The 21,421-nt window shown below is 47.0% G+C and overlaps 1 long non-coding RNA gene across 2 annotated transcripts in view; it reads right to left on the bottom strand.

Annotated features, from left to right (window-relative positions):
* Positions 1-3,010: 3,010 nt before the first annotated feature.
* The window catches only part of LOC142491027 (uncharacterized), a 192,780-nt gene continuing 174,369 nt past the window's right edge, over positions 3,011-21,421 (bottom strand). For both annotated transcript variants that reach the window (XR_012800229.1, XR_012800230.1), the window contains exons 5-7: positions 17,624-17,786; positions 7,808-7,879; positions 3,011-3,658 (exon numbers count right to left, since the gene is read on the bottom strand). This is a non-coding gene — a long non-coding RNA (uncharacterized LOC142491027). The remainder of the gene's footprint in view (positions 3,659-7,807; positions 7,880-17,623; positions 17,787-21,421) is intronic.

Genomic DNA, 21,421 nt, shown 5'->3' with positions numbered 1-21,421 from the left:
GGGTCCAAGGTGGGGTCAGCTGTGTATGGATTGTGCTATGGGTCCGAAGTGGGGTGAGCTGGGTGCGATGGTGCTTGAGGTATCGTGTGCAGAAACAGCTTTCATTGGGATGTTCAATCACTATGGTTCTTACTTGCTTCTTCTTCTTCTTACAGCTTGTTCATTGAGTATTGCCTTTTGGATCTTTGGATGCTTAAACCGTATTTTATTTTCTCACTTTATTCTTTGCACAAGTGTAGTGGTCACATGTCATCTAGTATTATTAGCAAGTAGTAGGTAAAGTTTGTGTCGCACCACCAAGACAAAAAATATTAATTAATTATTAGCAAGTGTCCTGCCCTTCTTAGAGTCATTCGTGCTATAACTGGCACAGTACTAAGCAGGTTCTTGCATCCATAGAATCTGAATTGATCCATCATTGAATCAAAAGATGGAGAAGAGTTCTCAAGAAGAGATCTGCTCCAGATCAGCATTTTCTATTTGTTTTTATGACAATCCAATTTCTGTTTGACTGGTTGACATGGAAAGCCATGACTAGTTGACCATGAGCTACTAAGGGTTATTATTCACTGTAATGTATTTTAATTACTATTTTATAATCTATTTCAGGTTGGTTTAGCTTATCTTGCCTATGTATAAAATGGGCAGTATATTGGCCATTATATACATAGGAAAGATAGGACTAATGCCATCATGGAGAAGGCAATACTATATTTGCAGTCTTCCTGACGTTAATCCATTTCCAATAAATGTCAGAAAGAGATGAATAGCAGTTAGTTTAAAAAATAATTGGTATTTGGCATTCTTTTTATTGAATCCAATATTTTTTATGGATCCGATAAAAAATGCGTTATTTTGGGCAGTACGATGTTGATGTATTGCACTATAAAAAGAATGCACTTTTTTGGCTGATTAATACTGCATTTTCTGGTTGCTGCAGTTTGATGTATCTGGCCCCATATCTTTTTGGTGGTAGTTACAGTCCACAGCAAATCAGGTTCACTATTGTGTTCTTTAATTTTACAAAGGCTCCATTTACTATCCTCTATGGCAATAACTTAATGATTCATCCAAAACCATTCAAAACAACCCAATTTTATTATACACAATGAAAATGCAGCATGTTATTTTTAGCAATATGTACTTACTTATACCACGTTGCAGCAATTGTTTGTTTGTTTTTATGGATGGTTGTAAAATGCTGTTTATGTCGCATCTTTTGCAAATTAAGAATGGCTACACTCACTATCCAGATGCAGAATTTATTACCAGCATTTGTTATTCCCAACCTCATCAGAGTATTTTCCAACTTTGGCATAAGGGAGCTAATGCAAATAAACTACGGCTCTCGGTATACGTTTGCTGAACATTTAGGCTTTGGACAATAAATAAAATTAGCCACATTACCATCATGTACAGTAAGTATTTAAATAGCATGATTTAAATCTACCCCATAGATTGATGATTGTGGGCTTGTGGCTACTTCAGACTTAACCACCCATGAAACATTTCTTTTTCTACAAAGCTAAACTGTTCACATACCATAGAATTTGACTATTTTGTAGATTTGAAGTACGTTGTGATATTTTTCAAGGGGCCAACATCAGCATTTTTTCTTAGATTAAATAATAGTGTACAGACAGGAAAAAAATAATAATTAGACACTATAACCTACACAAAAAAAAAAATTCTTGATTTTCCCTTATTAAAATGTTTCTGGTATCATTCTCTCTCTCTCCCTCTCTCCCTCTCTCCCTCTCTCCCTCTCTCCTTTCTCTCTCCCCCATTCCCTCTCTCTTTCCCCCATCCCCTCTCTCCCAATTTCCCCTAGCTCTATCTTTCTAACCATCGTCTCTCCCCACATCCCCTATCTCTCCCAACTTCCTCTCTCTTTCTCCCCACATCTCTCTCTCTCCCCCCATTCCCTCTCTATTTTCCCTATCCCCTCTCTCTCCCCATTCCCCCTCTTTCTCCCTATTCACCCTCTTCCTCCATAGCCCCTCCCTCCCTCTATCGCTCTACCCATACGCTCTTTCTCCCCCAACCCCTTCCTCTCTCTTTCCCCACAACCCCTCCTTCTTTCTCTCCTCACATCCCCTCTTTCTCTCTCTCTCCTTACATCCCCTCTCTCTCGCTCCCCACTTCGCCTCTGTCTCCCCATATCCCCATCTTTCTGTCCCTCTCTCTCAACTTCCTCTCTCTCACTCTCCCCACATCCCCCTCTCTTTCTCTACCACCATCCCCTTTCTCCCATTCCCCATTGCCACTCTCTTTCCCCCATCCCTTCTACATCCTCATTCCCCCTCTTTCTGTCCATCCATCTCTCCCTCCCTCTATCTCTCCCCCCATACTGCTCGCTCTCTCCCCGCATCACCTCTCTCTCTCTCTCTCTCTCTCTCTCTCTCTCCGCATCCCCCTATCTCTTTCTCCCTACATCCTCTCTCTTTACTACCATACTCCCTCTCCCCCATTCCCTCTCTCTTTTCCCCATCCCCTCTTCATCCTCATTCCCCTCTTTCTATCCACCCTCTCTCTCCCTCTATCTCTCCCCCATACCGCTCTCTCTCTCCCCGCATCACCTTTCTTTCTCTCTCTCTCTCTCTGCATCCCCTATCTCTTTCTTCCTACATCCTCTCTCTCTACTACCATACTGTCTCTCCCCCATTCCCTCTCTCTTTTTCCCATCACCTCTCTCTCCCCATTACCCCTCTTTCTCCCCATTCCCTCTCTTTCTCCATATCCCCTCTCTCCCTCTATACCTCTCTACCCATACTCTCTCTCTCCCCCCCATAACCCCTCTCTCTCCACACTTCCCCTCTCTCACCCCACATTCTCTCCTCTCTCTCCCGCATACCCTGCATCTCTCCCTACCTCCACCCCCACTCTCTCTCTACCATTCCCTCACTCTCCCAATCCGCTCTCTTCTCTCTATCCCCACCCCCTCTTTCCCCATCCCCTCTATATTTTTCTCCCCATCCCCTCTCACCCTCTTTATAGCTCTCTACCCATCTCTCTCTTTCTCTCTCTCTCTCCATCCACTCTCTCTACACATATCTATCTCTCTACCCAACCCATCTATCTCCCAATTCACTTCCCACCTCTATATCTCCCCTCTCTCCCTCTCAAATAAGTTTTTCGGAAGGATCAAGCAAATAGAAGTGGAGGTGGAGTATGTTTTTATGACCTCCGAACACCTTCCCCACTTCTCCTAGAATGACAGGCTCTGCAATTCTATGGCTTTGTCGGGCAAAACACGTAGAGTTGGAGAGCCTGTTATTCTTGGAGAAGTGGGGACGGTGTTCAAAGGTCGGCAGACCTGCCACAAGCAATTCAACCACAAGTAACATGAGGCGCGAGATTCGAGACGTCTTGAACCAGGAAGTGAACACCGGGTGAGAGAGCTGGCGCTCCCTGACACTCCCCGACATCCTTCCTGCGCACGGAGCAGGGGGAAGGCTTAACACAGATAAAGACTCTGAGGGACACCGAAATACAGCAAAAGAAACCCATACATCTTCTGTTTATAGACTTGAAACGTGTGTAACATTTTAAGCTCTATTGTTTGTACCAATATAAGTTTTATAATCTTCATCATTGGATCCATTTTACTTCTTTTTCCTATGACCCCTGGAGGAAGAAATAAGCTCCTTGTAGCTACCTGAAAGAAGATAAAAACAATCAGTGTATGGTTTAAATTTCATTAATCACTTTCATTTTGCACAATTTATATAATTTGTAATATTTTTGATAATCATTCTGTATCATATGTTTTGCACTGAGTTCACACCATTTTGAGCGCTCCCCAAGATTTCCATATTAACTTGTTTAAACTGCAGTCTGGAAGAGATACACGGAGCAAAGAGTTCCCAAATCAATGCAACTGCAGTGCTAAACAGGGTTACTTTCCACAACAACCTGTTGCCCTGACACAGGCTGAAAAAGAGCAGGATCAGATGGTTCCTCGGCACGCTTTCAACCAGGGTTGAAGCAGGCCCAGTACTTTGCATACTTTGGTGCCTGATACCAGCAGGAACAGTTGCTGGTACATAAACAACTGCTAAGGCTCTTATGCCCACACAACCAACTGAGCCTAAAACAGTTGACCTAGACCTCCTCAATCTCCCAGGAGGGGCACGGACAGAACCGCTCCTGCCATGGCTGCCACTGCTACCACTCACTATATATATATATATATATATATATATATATATATATATATATATATATATATATACTGTATATAGGGTAACCACGGAAATCCAGGTAACAAAGAGACAGCACACCGTAATATAATGAAGTAAATAAAGTGTATTAATAACACAGGGCATTATATCATTATATTGCATGTGTTGTCTCTTTGTTACCTGGATTCCCCTGGTTACCCTATACATGTTTCTATATGGGACGAGCATCTGCCTTCATTTGAGAAACCGTGAGTGCAAACTATTTTTTCATTGACTATATATATATATATATAGAACAAATTAAAAAACTAACACAATATACTTTTTTTTTAAATCTATATGTGTGTGTTCTGTGTTGTGCGTGTGTTTGTGTTTAATCCATCATACTTTATTCTTACAGTACATCAATGGATTAGAAATAAACCGCGGAATGGATTTACATTAATCCCACTGGGGTTAATTTAAAGGTGCAAAACAGAGCCACATAAAGGGATTTAAAATAATCCATACAGATAAAAATTGGAATAATCTGTCTGCGGATTTTGCAGGGAAAACTCAGGAAATTGCGGGAACAGATAGACTATTCCTCCCATCTCTAATAAAATGTCCACGTTATAAAACAAGAGAGACACAGTACAAAAAATATTGTTTTTGTACCTATCTATCTTATACTATATTAGTGAAAGCACTGTATGCCTGTCTGGATGTCCGGTGTCCCTAGGGGAAATCTCATTGGTCCCTTGGGCCGCCCGCCCCCGCACACCTCTCATTGGCCTGAGGCGGAGTGACGGGCCACACACACACACACACACACACACACACACACACACACACACACACACACACACACACACACACACACACACACACACACACACACACACACACACACACACACACACACACACAGGCATTACACTGAGGCACACACACACTCACTGAGACACACACATATATACAGGCAGGACACAGGTAGACACATATACACAGCCTCACCTCTCTACTGCGTGCTTTTCCTCCGCTCTTTGCCCCCACCCCCAGGCTCCTGCCACCTCCCGATTGGGTGCTGCTGTATAATTCAGCCAATCAGAAGCTGCCCAGCCCCCTAGTACTCTATCCCATGTCCGGTATTATCTCACATATTTTACCGGACAGGGGAACCAAATACCAGACACCTGGCAACACACACACACACACACACACACACACACACTAGGTAGGGGGGGTGTTACATACATTAGCTTGGGGCACGCCCCCTTGGGGGGGCGCAGGATTATGTAGGGGGGGCGCGAGCAGCTTGCAGGGAAACCTGGGGGCGCTCCGTGCTGCTGCTTCTATGTCTGTGTCTTGCAGAGGGGGCGGGGCCAGAAGATCCGTGCTGCTGCTTCTATGTCTGTGTCTTGCAGAGGAGGCGGGGCCAGAAGATCCGTGCTGCTGCTTCTATGTCTGTGTCTTGCAGAGGGGGCGGCGCTTCTCTCTGCACACAGACAAGCCCTCCTGTCTGCTTCCCGTTTTCAGCAGCATGGGGGTTGGGGGATCGGAGCATGTCGCCCCCCCAGGTGAAATTGTGGACTCATTAAGTGTGTGTGTTGGTGGTGTTGGTGGTTGTGGTGGTGGTGGGGGGGGGAGTGATTGAGTGTGTGTGTGGGGGGCGGGGGGGATTGAGTGTGTGTGTGTGGGGTGGGTGGGGGGAATTGAGTGTGTGTGTGTGTGTGTGTGGGAAGTGTGTGTGTGGGGGGATTGTGTGTGTGGGGGGGATTGTGTGTGTGTGTGGGGGGGGATTGAGTGTGGGGATTGTGTGATTGTGTGTGGGGGGGATTGTGTGTGTGTGTGGGGGGGGATTGTGTGTGTGTGTGGGGGGGATTGAGTCCCCCCCTCCCTGCCCTTTGCCCCCCCCTCCCTGCCCTTTGCCCCCCCTTCCACTCCATGCCCCCTGCCCTTCCACGCCCGGGCAACGCCGGGTATATCAGCTAGTAATTACTATATACTGATTTGCCAGTTTTGGTCATTTTGTTTATAATTTGATTTTGTTCAGAAGCAGTGATGTACCGGGTATCCGGAAATTACCGGTACCCGGCATACCTAGCCATATTTAAAATACCCAGAAATTACCCGAAAGCGACTCAGGGTGCTTGGACCCGGTGTGGGGTAATTTATATTCTGCTCTGCTCCCTCAGTCCTCCTCTTGGAGAGCAGCAGGAGAAGAGCAGCATAAGACTTACCTGCAGCCGGCGGCGGAGGGTGAGGATGACCGTGGCAGAGGGTGAGGAGGACCACAGCGACATCCTGGCTGTGGTGGGAGCTGCGGAAGACATACTTCACAGACAATACGGTGGGAGCAGAGGAACATGTGACCGGAGCAGGAGCGTTACTATTGGACAGCCGGGGAGGAGCTGCACCAGAAGTCGGAAGTCACACTCATCCCTGGCTTTCCAATCGTAAAGCTTCTGCTCTGGTCACATGATCCTCTGCTCCCACCGGCACCAGCTGTGTAGGATGTCTTCCGCTGCTCCAACCGCCACCAGGATGTCACCGTGGTCCTCATCACCCTCCGCCGCCAGCTGCAGCTAAGCCAAAACTACCCGTCTTTTTTTTGGGTACTCGGTACCAGTTACCCGGTCATTTTTTTGACCTGGTACATCACTATTTAGAAGCAAAGTTCTATGTACTGTAGGGAAGTTCTTCTGGCAGGTAGACAGAAAAACCTTAAAAAATCCACATTTAGAGTCATGTTTGGGACCTAACTTGTTACACTGATATACTTTTATTAGTTGGTGAATCATCTGGATATTGAATTACTACAGTACATCTTTGTGTAGTAGCAAGTCAACATGAAATGTTATCCACTAATCTCATCATTGAGGTATGAAAATGTCAGATGATATGAGCAAAATGTCAAGCTTTGATCTTTTCAGATGAAAATATGGTAAATTGAAACTGTTTTCATACAGGTACATTGTTGTTTTTTTACGCATGCTCCTGCAGCTAAATGTATTGGATCTATACCATGAACACTATGGGGGCTATGCACTAAGCTGTGAAAAGTCGTTTTAAGAGCGCAAAGTGCTCTTAGAACGTGAAGTTCCGCCGAGCGCGATTCACAGAGCCGCAGAAACAGGCACTTTGAGCTCTAAAACAGACTTTTTTCAAGAAATTTTTCAACTTTGCTCGTACGATCAGCGCTGAATCCTGCCCTTCTGCGGGATTCACTAAGAAACGCAAACTTATCGTACGCGAAAGTTGTGCTGAAAAAAGCTCACCAGCTAAAGGCAGGTGATAAAAAAAGCTGCACCCGGCAGGTGTCCCGAGGGAGGCCGGGGGTCCCACGGGTGTTCCCGGCTGACCAAGCGGGGGTCCCCGCGGGAGTCCGTGGGTCCCCGTGGGTCCCGGCAGGAGTCCCCGCGGAAGTCCCGGGATCCCCGTGGGCCTGCGATACCAATGTTGTGCCTCCAAAAAAAATAAACAATATTTCTAACTAAATACACCCCCCTCCCCCGCCTCCTAATACATACACTACAGTAATGGGCAAAATTACTATTATCCACATATGGATAATAATGCATTTGCCCATTTAAAATACATATAAATCACAACAAAAAACAGTAAATACATATTACACTTACGTTTTATTCCAGGCACCCACGATAAAGGCCGTCTTCATCCTAATCTTCATCCTGCCCATGTCCCCTCCTAAGCTGCAAATCATACAAAACAATCAAAATAGCCAATGTAATGTCCCCTAACCCCTTAATAACCTTATTAATTTTGCCCATTACTGTATTGTATGTGTTAGGGGATGGGAGGGGGAAGTGTGTTGTATATTGCTATGTTTATTGGGGGCAATTGTCCCCAATAAACATGCTAATGTGCCTTAAACCTTTCATTGCCTTAGCGGATAGCCGCTAAAGTAATGAAGCTGCTTTAATGTATTTTTAATAATAGTGTGCGGGAGCAGGGGGTCTCCTGAGCTGAACCACATTGATTTCTGCCTCAGAGACCCCGTGCTTCCCGAGTTACAGGCCCCGGTTTGGGGCATTGGTGCCAGTGTCGCCGCCATTTTTATAGCGTCAACGTCGCGTCTTGGATGCTATAAAGATGGCGACGACATTGGCATCCGATGCCCCATACCGGAGCCTATAACTCGGGAAGCAGGGGATACCGGCACCCTATAACGGGGCCTGTATCTCCTGAAGTAGGGGGTCCCCGGACCTGAAACCAATGCGGTTCAGCTCCGGAGACCCCCTGCTCATGCCCACTATTATTAAAAGGTATTTATTTAGTGTACGATCGCCTGTAACAGCCTTGCAGAATCTCCAGGCAAATGTTACAGGCGGCTTATTTTTCTATCAGCTAGCGTACGTGAAGTTTCAGTGTGCTAGCTGAGGGAAAAAACATTGCACGCACGATAAGCCAGTTTTGGGCACGTGCGATGAAAATGAGCTCAGGGCCTTAGTGAATCGCGCCAGCGACTTCATTTTTTATCGGACGTGCTAATTGTTTTCAGGCCAGCGCGAAACCTCGGAGCTTAGTGCATAGCCCCCTTTATATCCCGCAGGTATCAACATTGAATGGGAACTTAAACATTTTTTGATTAAAGTGTTCATGGTATTGAGATTATTGTCTGTTTGATTTATGATTCAATGATTATTTATCTAGTCATTATATTCCTTTTTTGTCCTCTTCGTAGTTAAAAGCTGGGGTCTGTCTATTATTCATTGCTTAACATATATTGTTTTTTATTGTTCATTCTCTTTTTTTGTTCAATATCTATTATAGGACATACAGTATTTACGTCTATGATAAAGTTTACAGTCTTTTTATTCTATTTCCTTTAGTTATCTATATATTTAGTTATAGTTTATATTTGGTTATTTAGTTATAGTTTAACTATTTATTTATCTGAATGTTACTTTTTATTTTTCTCTTTCTTTTACTTTTCCTGTTGCTTTTTAAATTGCTATATAGTTACTGGTCTTTCAACGTTCTATTTTATGGATAATTTGTTATTCATGCTATTATTAGCTGTTCTTTTAAATGTATGTTTAGCCAGGTCCCCCTCTGTTTTGCTGGCCCCCTCCGGGTACTCACCGCGGCGGTCGGGAGCTAGCAGCCGCTCGCGGGGAGGTGCGGGGGCGTGTGTGGGCTCAGCGCGCTACCCTCCTGATGCGGCCGGTTGCTGGGGACGCGTGTGGGGGGTTGCCGGGGACGCGGTCGTGTTGCGACGCTCTGCCCACCAGTACTTGGACGCCAACTGCACCAGTGTCAAGTACCCCAAACCGGGTCGACCGTCCCCCACCCAAAGTCTCTTTTACTCCCAGCGCTCTCACGGGAGCCACTAGTTGGGCTGACAGTCCGCCCTCTTCACCAGCCCCCGCGCCCCATGAGGTGAACTCCCGGCCTATCAGAGACAGTAGGGTAACTAATGAAGGTTCCGCATTGGGGGTGATGCTACCCCAATTCGTAGAAGCCATCACCATGGCCTCCCAGTCCCAAAGCTACCGGAAACTCAAAGCCTTCTCGGGAGTACTTCCAACACCACAGGGGGAGGAAGGGATAGACCCTTGGAGGGAGAATGCATTAAAAGTCGTAGAGGAATGGTCGTGCACTGAAACAGTAAAAAGGCAGCGTATCATGGAGTGTCTCAGGCCTCCCGCTTCTACCATTGTAACCATCCACAGGGACCAACATCCAGAGTTGACAGCGTTGGAGATGGTGAAATTCCTGCTGGAAGCGTACGGACTCGCAGAAAATGAAGGAGCGATCTGGACGAAGTACTATAATCTCTATCAGAAGGAGGGAGAGGACTTGTCTGCCTTTATACACCGCCTGCAACTGGTCTTGGGAATCCTACTCAATCGTAAGTTGATTCCCGCCTCTAGGATGGATGAGGCGCTTCGTAAGCAGTACCAGCGGGGATCAAGCCCCACTCACCCCATAGCCAATATGCTCTGCAGCAAAATAATGGAAGGAAGTCCCCCTACGTTCACCGGATTGCAGCGCCAGGTGAAAATTCAGGAGGCACATGCTTTGTTACACTCTACCGCAAAACCCAAGAGCCCCTCCGTCTCAAAGGGAAAGGGCTCTATGGAGAAGAAGGAAGAGTCTGCCACCCCGTCCAAGGGGTACAAGCCAAAACCCTCCGACCGACCACCTTCCCCATCCAAGGTTCGTCCAGAACGCCGCGAGGTTGTGTGCTATAACTGCGGTAAGAAGGGCCACTTCTCCAGTAACTGTTCGGAGAGGGAGGATCCTCCAGAGGAAAAACCTCCCGATAGAGGAAACTCAGCCCGGTCAATGGTCTGCCGCGTAAAAATGGCAGAGGCTGATCCAGAACCCCCTCATGGAACCGAAGATGCCCCTTCTCACTCCGGCCCCAGTGATGACGCCTCACCAAGTGAAGTTTATAGTCAAGTAGGCCCCGCGGCCATCGTGCCTGTTGTACTGGAAGGGATCTATGCATCGGCCCTACTGGACACGGGATCACAAGTGACCATTATATACCGCAAGTTTTATGACCAGCACCTTAGACACTGCCCCCTGAGGTCGGCCGAACATATGAAGGTTAGGGGGTTAAGTAATGAAGACTACCCCATCGATGGGATTGTAAGGGTTCAACTGGAAATACTCCAACTGAACACCAGCAAGAAACACCCCATGCATGTAGCGGCAATGGTATGCCCGGAGCCCCAAGACCAGTGCAAGTATCCGATCATCTTGGGAACCAATACTGATATAGTACAAGCTGTAATCAGAGCATACCTGAAAGAGACCAACGACTTGCCGCTGGCCAATTCGCACCTAGACCCCGTCCTACGAGAGGAGTGCAACCGGGTATATGCCTTGGAGCGTCACGGGGATCTCTACAATTGTCAACGCAGATTGACGACCATATTACCAGGGGAGTGCAACGAATGGCCGTCTGGTGCTGTTATCCCGAGTGAGATGAGAACGATCAGCTCTTCTCTCTGGAGAGTACCCCTGAGGAAGAAGTTCAGAGAGGGTATAGGGTACTACCCGAAGTGAGGGAGTGGACGACTAAAATCCCTCTACGAACTTACGTATATGTGCAGAACATCTCCCCATTCCCGATGGAACTTTCTGCCGGACAGAGTCTGGGTTGCATATATCCGATCAGCCCTGTGGAAACAATGCCCCAGGTGAATGCGGCGGCAGCCAGTGAGCGGTTAGTCGATTTGGACTTCAATTTCGGCGAGTCGACATTGCCCACTGAGTGGAAAGAACGGCTGACAGCCCAAATGAATAAACGACGGACTGTGTTCTCCACGAGTGAAATGGATGTGGTGTGCAGTTGCAGCGCTCAACATGCCATTAGACTGAGTGATGCCACTCCGTTCCATGAACGCTCTCGTCGCATCTCCCCTAGGGATGTGAACAATGTGAGGAACGTCTTGCAGGAAATGGAGACTGCTGGGATTTTGACGGAGTCTCGAAGCCCTTACGCCTCTCCCATAGTGGTGGTGAGGAAGAAGAATGGGTCAGTACGGCTGTGTGTCGACTATCGGACCCTGAACAACCGTACGATACCGGACCAGTACAACCTTCCTCGCATTGAAGAGATTCTGAATGCTCTGAACCGAAGCCAGTGGTTCAGTGTGCTCGATTTATGATCAGGGTACTATCAGGTACCCATGAATGCAAAGGACCAGGAGAAAACAGCCTTCATCTGTCCATTGGGGTTCTACCAATTTACTCGTATGCCACAAGGTATATGTGGGGCCCCTGCTACCTTCCAACGACTAATGGAGAAGACTATCGGGGACATGAACCCTAGGGAGTGTCTAGTCTACCTGGACTACATCATTGTCTTCGGAAGAACTCTGGAAGAGCACGAAGAGAGATTGCTGAAAGTGATAGACCGTCTTGGGAAAGAAGGGTTGAAATTGTCCCTCGACAAGTGTCGCTTCTGTCACACCTCGGTGACTTACGTGGGACACATCGTGTCAGCTCAAGGAATCGCCACCGACCCCGCCAAAGTCAAAGCGGTCGTGAACTGGCGTCATCCCGAGAATGTCACAGAGCTGCGATCCTTCCTGGGTTTCTGCGGGTATTACCATCGCTTTGTGGAAGGGTACTCTAGTCGAGCTAAACCCCTAAACAATCTGTTGAAGATATACCCCAAAGATACAGGAAGGAAGGCCACGTCGGCCTGTCAACCGTGTGGCGATAAATGGACGCCTGAGTGTGAACGGGCCTTCCTGAAGTTGAAGAAAAGTCAGACCGAAGCGCCGGTGCTTGTGTATGCTGATCCAGAACAACCATACGTTCTGCATGTGGATGCCAGCCTCAATGGCTTGGGTGCCGTCTTGCACCAGAAGCACCCCGAGGGCCTTCCACCAGTGGCCTACATCAGCCACAGTCTGACACCCAGTGAACACAAATACCCTGTCCACAAGTTGGAATTCCTGGCTCTCAAATGGGCCATCACGGAAAAACTACACGATTACCTGTACGGTGTTACGTTTGAGGTAAGGACGGATAACAATCCACTCACGTACATCAATACCTCGGCCAAATTGGACGCAGCAGGGCACCGATGGCTGGCAGCTCTAAAGAATTACCAATTCTCCCTGAAGTACAAGCCGGGACCTTTGAATGTAGGGGCTGACGCCCTATCCCGACGACCAGGTCTAAGTGCTACTCCAGATAATGAGGAATGGGAAGAACTCCCAGGACCAGAGGTGCGAGCTATGTGTAGCACTGCCGCCATTATCAACGATCAAGTGGCTTTCTCCGAATTACGGGTTGCAGATTCCTTGGGATGCCAGTCGCAGGCCGTCCCTGCAGCCTACAGCTATCCGAAGGGAATGAACCTAACTCATGACAAAGTGCTACAGTGGAAAGATCTAGTAGACTACCAAATACAGGATCCTGTAGTTAGTATTATTAGGCAAGCCGTTGAAAAAAGGAATCCAGCTCTCTTGAAGCGTGCTCCAAAGACATGGTCGCTATGCTCATGCGGGAAGCGGACAAATTTGAAATCGACAACTGCTTACTCTATTGGGTGGTGCAATACCACAACCACCCCGATAGACGACAACTAGTCCTCCCTAAGAACTTGCAATACATGGTGTTGAAGTCCCTACATGATGAGCATGGACATCTCGGTGTAGAGAAGACCTTTGGGTTGGTCAGAGACGGCTTTTTCTGGCCCAAGATGCGAGAGGCCGTAGAGCACCACTGTCGCCGTTGTACTCGGTGTATACAACGCAAGACCCTGCCTACCAGAGCAGCACCCATGGGCCATCTGAAGAGTTCTGGCCCAATGGACCTTGTGTGTATGGACTTTCTGTGCATTGAGCCTGATAGCCGGGGAATATGCAACGTGCTGGTCATCACGGACCATTACACCCGGTATGCACAGGCCTTCCCCACGAAAGATCAGAAAGCCATCACAGTGGCAAAAATATTATGGGAGAAGTACTTTGTGCACTACGGTCTTCCAAACCTCCTTCACTCAGACCAAGGTCGGGATTTTGTGAGCACTCTGATCCGCGAACTGCTCAAAATGCTGAACATCACCAAATCACGAACGACCCCGTACCACCCCGAAGGAGACGCGTTGCCAGAACGATTTAATCGGACCTTACTGGACATGCTCGGAACTCTACAGGGTGCTCAGAAGACTGAATGGAATCGACACGTAGAGGCCTTGGTTCACGCGTACAACTGTACACGACATGAGTCAACTGGATTCTCTTCCTACTTTCTCATGTTCGGACGAGAGGCGAGACTGCCTGTAGATGTACGCCTTCGCGTATCGACGGATGGGATACACAACGCTACCCATTTCAAATACGTGCAAAGACAGCTTACAACAGGCTTACCAACAGGCTGAGAAGTCTACTGCTAAGATGAACGCTGACAAAAAAAGGCGATACGATCATAAGGTCAAATATCGGGAGCTTCGTCCTGGAGACGCTGTGTTGCTTCGAAACTTGGGAGTCCCAGGAAAACACAAATTGGCCGACCAATGGAGAGACGGTGTACAGAGGCGGCACATTTTATTTGAGTGTGGCTAGCTCCGCAAGCCGGGGGATGCCCCGGCATGCTAGCCGCACTCCCTCGGCGTGCCGCGCGTCATCGGCGTGCCGCGCGTCATCGACGCGCGGTCACGCGTCATCGGGTGCCTGCGCCCCCTGCACGCTCGTCCAGGGCTCCCCGAGGGAGCCCTGGTGTCCCGCGATGTGGGGGACGGCGGCAGGGGGTTCCGGGGGACCCGGCGGACCCGGCGAACGGAGGGAGAAAGCCCCGATCGGAGGGCGCTCCTCCGCGGCTTCGGCGCACGCCAGGCACATCCCAGCGCGTGCCTGGTTACTGCTGCGGCCGAGACCGGGCAAATGCTCAAATAAACTCGGCCGCAGCAGTATATGAAATAGAATCTCAGATGCCTGGCCTCCCGGTCTATCGCATCAAAGACACCGACGGTCGGGTAAAGTTATGGCACCGTAACCATCTTCTCCCCATTCCACAAGTGGGAGATGAGGAAGCAGAAATGCTGGCCACACCGCTCAACGGTGAGTCCGACTTATCAGAGAGGGATCAAGAGACTGTAAATAACGAGACCCACTCTGAAACTCCTGAAGACCCTATGGAAGGACCCTCTCAAAGGGACAATCCCACAGAAGGGGCATCTCCTGGAGGAGCTATGGGTAAAGGGCCCCGTAGGCCAACGCCTACTAAGGTGGCACCAACAGGCCAGCCTTTGGATCCACAGAGCCCGTGCTTTGTGCCAAACAGAGACTGTTCAGAGACATTTCTCTCCTCAAGGGAAGAGGCTGAGCCTCAGGACTGTGTTTATTACTCCCCTGAGAGAGTTGCAGAAGAACAGCTCCGAAGTAGCCATAGAGTCAGGTTTATTTATTTTACATTCAGGGTTTGTTCCTTTTGGTTCTGCGTGAGACCTCTGGAGACCACCTGCGGTATCCTCGGGTATCTCATGGGTATCAGGCTGGTGGGTCAACGGGGGGCACCTGCAGGGAAGAACCGGTGGCCCCACATCTGTGGGGGCACCGCGGACCAGTAGTGTGCGGGGAAGAACCAGTGGCCCCACATCTGTGGGGGCACCGTGGACCCATAGTGCCCACCCGTGGGTCCCCAGATCCCTGTGGGAAACACCCGAGGCCCCGCAGACACCTTTGGGTCTGACACGGGGCTCCCAGACATCCGCGGGCCTACTGTGGAGACCCAATTGTGGCCCACGGTGACCCGCGGAGACCACCTGGTGGGCCATGGCGCCTGGTGGGACCCACCAACAGGCCTCCAGAACCTGTATGAAACAAGTTTCTGGTAACCTGTAGGTCTGTCAGGTGACCCATCAGGCCCACCGGGGACTCGCGTGGGCCTGGGGTATGAACCCTGTATGTAAAAGAATAAATCATGTATTTATGGGGGGGCACAGGGGGTGGGTTATGTATTTAATAAATAGAATGATGTTTATTGTGGGCAGTGTATTGTTTTTATTGTGGGTACTGGGGGTGGGGGGAGGGGGTATTGGCCCCAAGGGTATGTGGATAGGCCTCCCGGCTGGATAGTGGGGGAGGGTGGTTAGGCCTAATGGGTTGGGGGGTTAGTGGGGGAGGGTATGTAGGCCTCCCGAGTGGTGGGTGAGGGTGGGTTAACCCCTTAATGACTGTAGCGGTTAATAACCGCTATGGTGATTAAGGGGTTAGGGGACATTACATTGGATGTTTTTATTCTTGTTTCTGTTTTGCAGCAGCGGAGGGGGCATGGGCAGGATGAAGATGAGGATGGCCTTCATCGTGGCAGCCGGACATGGGTGAGTGCAATATGTATTTAATGTATTTATTGTCTTTATGTATTTTAAATGGACAAATGCACTATTATCCATTTGTGGATAATAGTAATTTTGCCCATTACTGTATTGTATGTTTTAGGGGGGGTGTATTTATTGTAAAGTATTTGTGTAGTTGTATTTTTTTTGGGGAGGGGGCACAGAATTGGTACTGCAGGCCTGCGGGGAACACCCGAGGGCCCCCGCCGGCCTCTAGTATCATTACTGTGCATCCCAAAAATTAGATATATGTAATGGGGGTATAGGGGTTGTTGGGGGCACAGGGGGTGTATGTTGTGTATTGCAATGTTTATTGGGGGCAATTGTCCCCAATAAGCATGCTATTATGCCTTAACCCCTTCATTGACAAAAGCGGCTATCCGCTATGGTAATGAAGCAGCATTAATGTATTTTAATAATATTGTGCGGGAGCAGGGGGTCCCCTGAGCTGAACCGTATTGATTTGTGGCTCAGGGACCCCCTGCTTCCCGAGTTACAGGCCCCAGTTTGGGGCATCAGTTCCAGTGTCGCCACCATCTTTAAAGCGTCCAAGACACGACGTGGGCTCTATAAAGATGGCGGCGACACTGGCACCCGATGCCCCTTACCGGGGCCTGTAACTTGGGAAGCAGGGGGTCCCTGAGCCAAAAATCAATGCGGTTCAGCTCAGGGGACCCCCTGCTCCCGCACAATATTATTAAAAATACATTAAGGCTGCTTAATTACCATAGCGGATAGCCGTTAAGGTAAGGAATGATTGTTTATTTATATGTGTGTTTTACTCATAATGTAGATGTGCAGAAGATCTCCGGAGCTGAACCGCTTTGGTTTTAGGTCCGGGGACCCCCTGCTTCCCGAGATACAGGCCTCTTTAGGTGCCGGTATCCCTTCTGCTTTGTTTACTTTCCGCAGTCACGTAATCGGGACCTTTAAATGCAGAGGGATACCGGCACCACTTAAAGGGGCCTGTATCTCGGGAAGCAGGGGGTCCCCGAACCTGAAACCAATGCGGTTCAGCTCCAGAGACCCCCTGTACATGTACACTATGAGTAAAGGTTGTTTAGAAAGATTTTTATTTTGCCGATGTTTGCGCAGAGAGAGCAGCAGGTCTCTCTCTGCTGCAAACACATATCGGCAGAAATGGCTTATCGCCAGGCTATCGGAGCCAGGCTTTTTTATCACCGGCTCATCAGCGTTTTGCTTTCGCAGTGATTCGGCAGGGATTCGGCATGGATTCGGCCCTTACTGAATACTGCGAGGGCAAATCGCCAAAATCATGCCGATAGGGAACACTTGGCGATTGCACTTTTTTGGCGCTTAGTGCATGAGGCCCTTAGATTGCTGCTTAGTTTTAATTTGAGGAGTGCTTTTGTAAACTCCTCTTCGTATACTGGGAAAAATTCCAAATTGTGAGCAGTGTTGAGAGATGGTGGATCTATGGGGTACTCACAAAATGAGGTTCATGTTTGTGGTTTGGGCTGCGTTTCGCTAATAAGTTAGTGGCACACCCCACAAAGTAATCATTGAATGCATTTGCAATGTCAGTGGGGTTTGTCAGAGTAATATCCTCCTTAGTGATATTACTTGGTTGTTAATGGCTAGAAGGCTGGAATATATTGTTGCTAACCTTCCAAAAGTTAGCTGGGTTTGATATATTCTGGTGAAGATTGTCAGAGTAATATTGTGCTTTTGCATGTCTTGTTTGACTTGTGCACATGTTCTGCAGGCATCTGTAGTGATTAAGATCCTTGGTAGTGCCAGTTACGTTGTAGTTTTTCCTCAAGGCATCCCTGAAATGATAAAGTGCTATAAGGTCAGTTGTAAACCACGGAAGGTGGGCCTCCCATACTCTTATTCTGCGTAGTGGAGCATGGGTATCACAAAGTTTTAAGAACTCGGATTGGACATAGTCGAGCACAGAATCAGGGTCACGAATTAAGTCGATTCTGTACAAAGGGTAATTGGTAAGGTCAGCCAGAAACTGTTGTGGGTTAAAGTTTCTAAATGTTTTAGTGAGGAGAACTTTAGGGCTTGATTGGGGTGGTTTAATTTTCCTTACACACTACACTATTGCATTGTCACTGAAAATGTCAGGAAGGATGCCAGAGGATTGGACTCTGCTGGAATTTGAGGAGAGAATCCAGTCTAGCAAGGATTGGTTGTGAGATTTCAGGTTTGTCCGTGTGGGTTGGGAAATGAGTTGTGTTAGGTTAAGTGACTTGAGTTGTATCTGGATTTTGTGGTTTTTAGGGTCGAGCCAATTGAAGTTGAAATCCCCAAGAACAAGCAGCTCACTCTTCCCATTCAGAGAGGAAATGGAGCCAAGAAATTGGGTGACATCAGTCAGGGACTGGAGAGGGGCTTTAGGGGGCGGTAGATGCCAGCAACCAAGATAGGCTTAGAAAAGGGGAGGCAGATTTTTCCAACTAGGATTTCAAAAGAAGGTGGGCTTGGGGGTCAATTTAACAGTGTAAATTGTAAGGTGTCTGCAATATAAAATAACACCCCTCCTCCTCTCTTTGACCAATCTTTCGTAGAAATGGAGTATCCCTGAATGGCGATATTTGCATCGGGAGTTTTAGGAGTTAGCCATGTTTCTGTGAGAACGATGGCTTTGGGTTTATGCATAAGGCACCATGCCTTTAGTTCGTCCAGTTTGAGCAGCAGGCTCCGGATATTTATATGGGTGACAGATAGACCTTTTTGGAATTTGAAGGGGGTATTCTCAGTGGTATGGGACAGAGTTGCACAGGGAGGGCCTGGGTTAAGTTCAATATCACCTGCTAAAGAGAGTAATAGTATGAGTATAAATTTGAGTAGTTGTTTGCAAGTTGTAACTTTGTGAGTTGGTTGGTCTGTACTGGTAATGGTATTGGGAATGTACTCGGGTCAGAGCAGGTACTCGGGTGGAGGCAAATACTTGGGGGGAGGCAGATACTTGGGTGGAGGCAGATACTTGGGTGGAGGCAGGTGCTCAGAATGGGGCAGGTACTCAGTTGGGGGAAGATTGGAGTGATTCGTTCATAAGGTCTATTATTCAATCTCTTTCTCCTTTCAAAGTTTCCATCATCGAATATACCCATCAATGATACATGCTGGTAAAGGGTAGAGGAAGGTCGGTGGGTTGATTTGAAGAGAACAGTTTCACTGGAGGTTCTTGAGGATATGTTAGAAGCAACCAAAGAGTTTTGCATTTCAAGGTTTGAGGGTAGGCAGTTTAGGGCCACATTTGTGCTAGCCTTTTTTGTGGGACTTCGAATGGAAGAAGTGATTAGGGTGGCTCAGAACAGGTCGCTGGGGTTGAGAGAAGAGGATGTATTGCTTGGGCAGAGTGTGATCCATTTTTTTTAAAAGGAGGTCGAAAATGGACCAGAAAGGAAAATAGGTTTGGATGGATGTCTGGAAGGTAGTGTGTCTGGTAAGGCTGGTATCTGAATATTTTGCATTCCAGCCATGGAGTGGTCCTCATTGTTGCTACTGTGCATGAGGGTAGGATTCCAGGTTTTCAGAGTCTGCAGAAGCTGTTTGATGGTGGCAGGGTTGGACACAAATTTGTTTAATGCTCACACCTTTCAGATCGGGATGGCAACGAATGTGGAGGTGGTCGGGCAGGAAATTATAAAGAAAATTGGGAGATGGGAGTCAGGTTTTTTAAGAACTGTTAGGTTACACTTGAGTGGGTTGGATGGGGGAGAGAGGGAAAGGGATTTCTAATTTTAATTTGCTGTCACAAGTTGTATATATATCCCCTCAAGTATCTCTCCAAATAAATTAGGGAGACATGCCTATGCTGAAAAAGGAGAACCCCTGAGCGATATACTAATGACTATGCACAGAATGTTTAAATGAGTCCCGTCCCACACGTTCTATAAAGATTTCCAATACAACTATATACAGTAGAGTTGATAATAAACCTAAGGCACCAACCTAATGACTGGAATGGTGTAAGACCAAATAGCACTAGAACTCACTACCACTGCTTTTCTAGGCCACAGCTCTAGCAATGTGAGCTAATCCAGTTGAGATGGAGTATTACTATCAAATCCTACTTTTGAGATGTTTGCTGCTCTCTGCTTACTCATGTACGGTACAAAACTATACCATCAGATGTTCATGGCGCAAATTAAAATCAACACTGCAGTGAAAGTGCAAAAATACCCAGTGAATAAATTCAAACACTGATCACACTTATACTGTTACGCTAAAGTCTGGAATCCTCTGGGTTTAGGGACTTTTAGGGACTTTTTATGAGTAAACCTGTGATTCATCTGATTGTTATTCAACTGTTCAACAATATAACATTCAGATGAATCTCAGTTTTACTCATAACATCAGTAAACAAGAGATTCCATTTTTAGATCTAAACCTTTTTATACATGAAGGTAGAGTAAACTGTAAAACTCATTTTAAGTCTGTTGATTGAAACACATACATCCATAGGAATAGTTGTCACCTTAATAAATGGTTGGACAATATCCCGAAGGGTCAACTTCGCAGAATCAGTAGGAACTGCACCTCAGATGAAAACTATCAAGAACAATCAACCATTTTAATAGATACATTTTTAGAAAAAGAATATAATTCTAAAACATTGGATAAAGTGATGGAAGAGGTAACAAAAATGGATAGGAACGATTTACTAAAACCCAGGAAAGTTGGTAAAGATATGAAGAACTTTATTCCCTTCATAACTCAGTATAATAATAAATCACATGAGATAAGGAGAATTATTGAGAAATATTGGCCTATTTTAAAACAAGATCAAATCCTTAAAGAAATTTTACCTGATAAACCGCAAATCGTTTTTACTAAAGCCCCAAATTTAAAAGACAAGTTGGCCCCAAGTGCTTTAAGAACAAAACAAGGGAGTCAAGATTTAGGGGATAAAAACAAAGAGGCAATATGGTTAGAGAGTAATCCCAAAGGGTTTTACACTTGTGTGGACTATACGTTTGGCATCAACAAATGCAACAAACTGGTGAGGTTTTTGCAATTTCAAGTTTAATTAACTGCAATACTGATTTTGTTGTGTACCTTTTAGAATGTCCGTGCGGCCTACAGTATGTGGGCCGCACAACAAGAAAATTGAAAAACAGAATTTTAGAGCATGTGAGAAACATAAAGAAGGGCGTAGAGACTCATATAATGTCTCACTACATTTTAAAAATGATCATGAATTGGATCCAGGAGGTCTCAAATTTGCTGGTATAGATTTTGTTCAAAGACAATGTTGGGGGGGGGGGGGGCGGTGGGCGGGGGGAATAGAGTTCAGTCTATTTCCCAAAAAGAGAGCCTTTGGATACATAAACTGAAAACTTTGAAACCTTTAGGATTAAATGTAGAATTTGATATAAATGCCTTTCTCACATGATGACTCAATGTTTTGACCCTGTCCCTTTTATAGGATTTTTTATAAAAACTTTTT

The sequence above is a fragment of the Ascaphus truei genome, chromosome 3 (assembly GCF_040206685.1).
Source record: "Ascaphus truei isolate aAscTru1 chromosome 3, aAscTru1.hap1, whole genome shotgun sequence".
NCBI classification, from domain to species: domain Eukaryota; kingdom Metazoa; phylum Chordata; class Amphibia; order Anura; family Ascaphidae; genus Ascaphus; species Ascaphus truei.
This window is presented reverse-complemented; position numbering and strand designations above follow the sequence as displayed.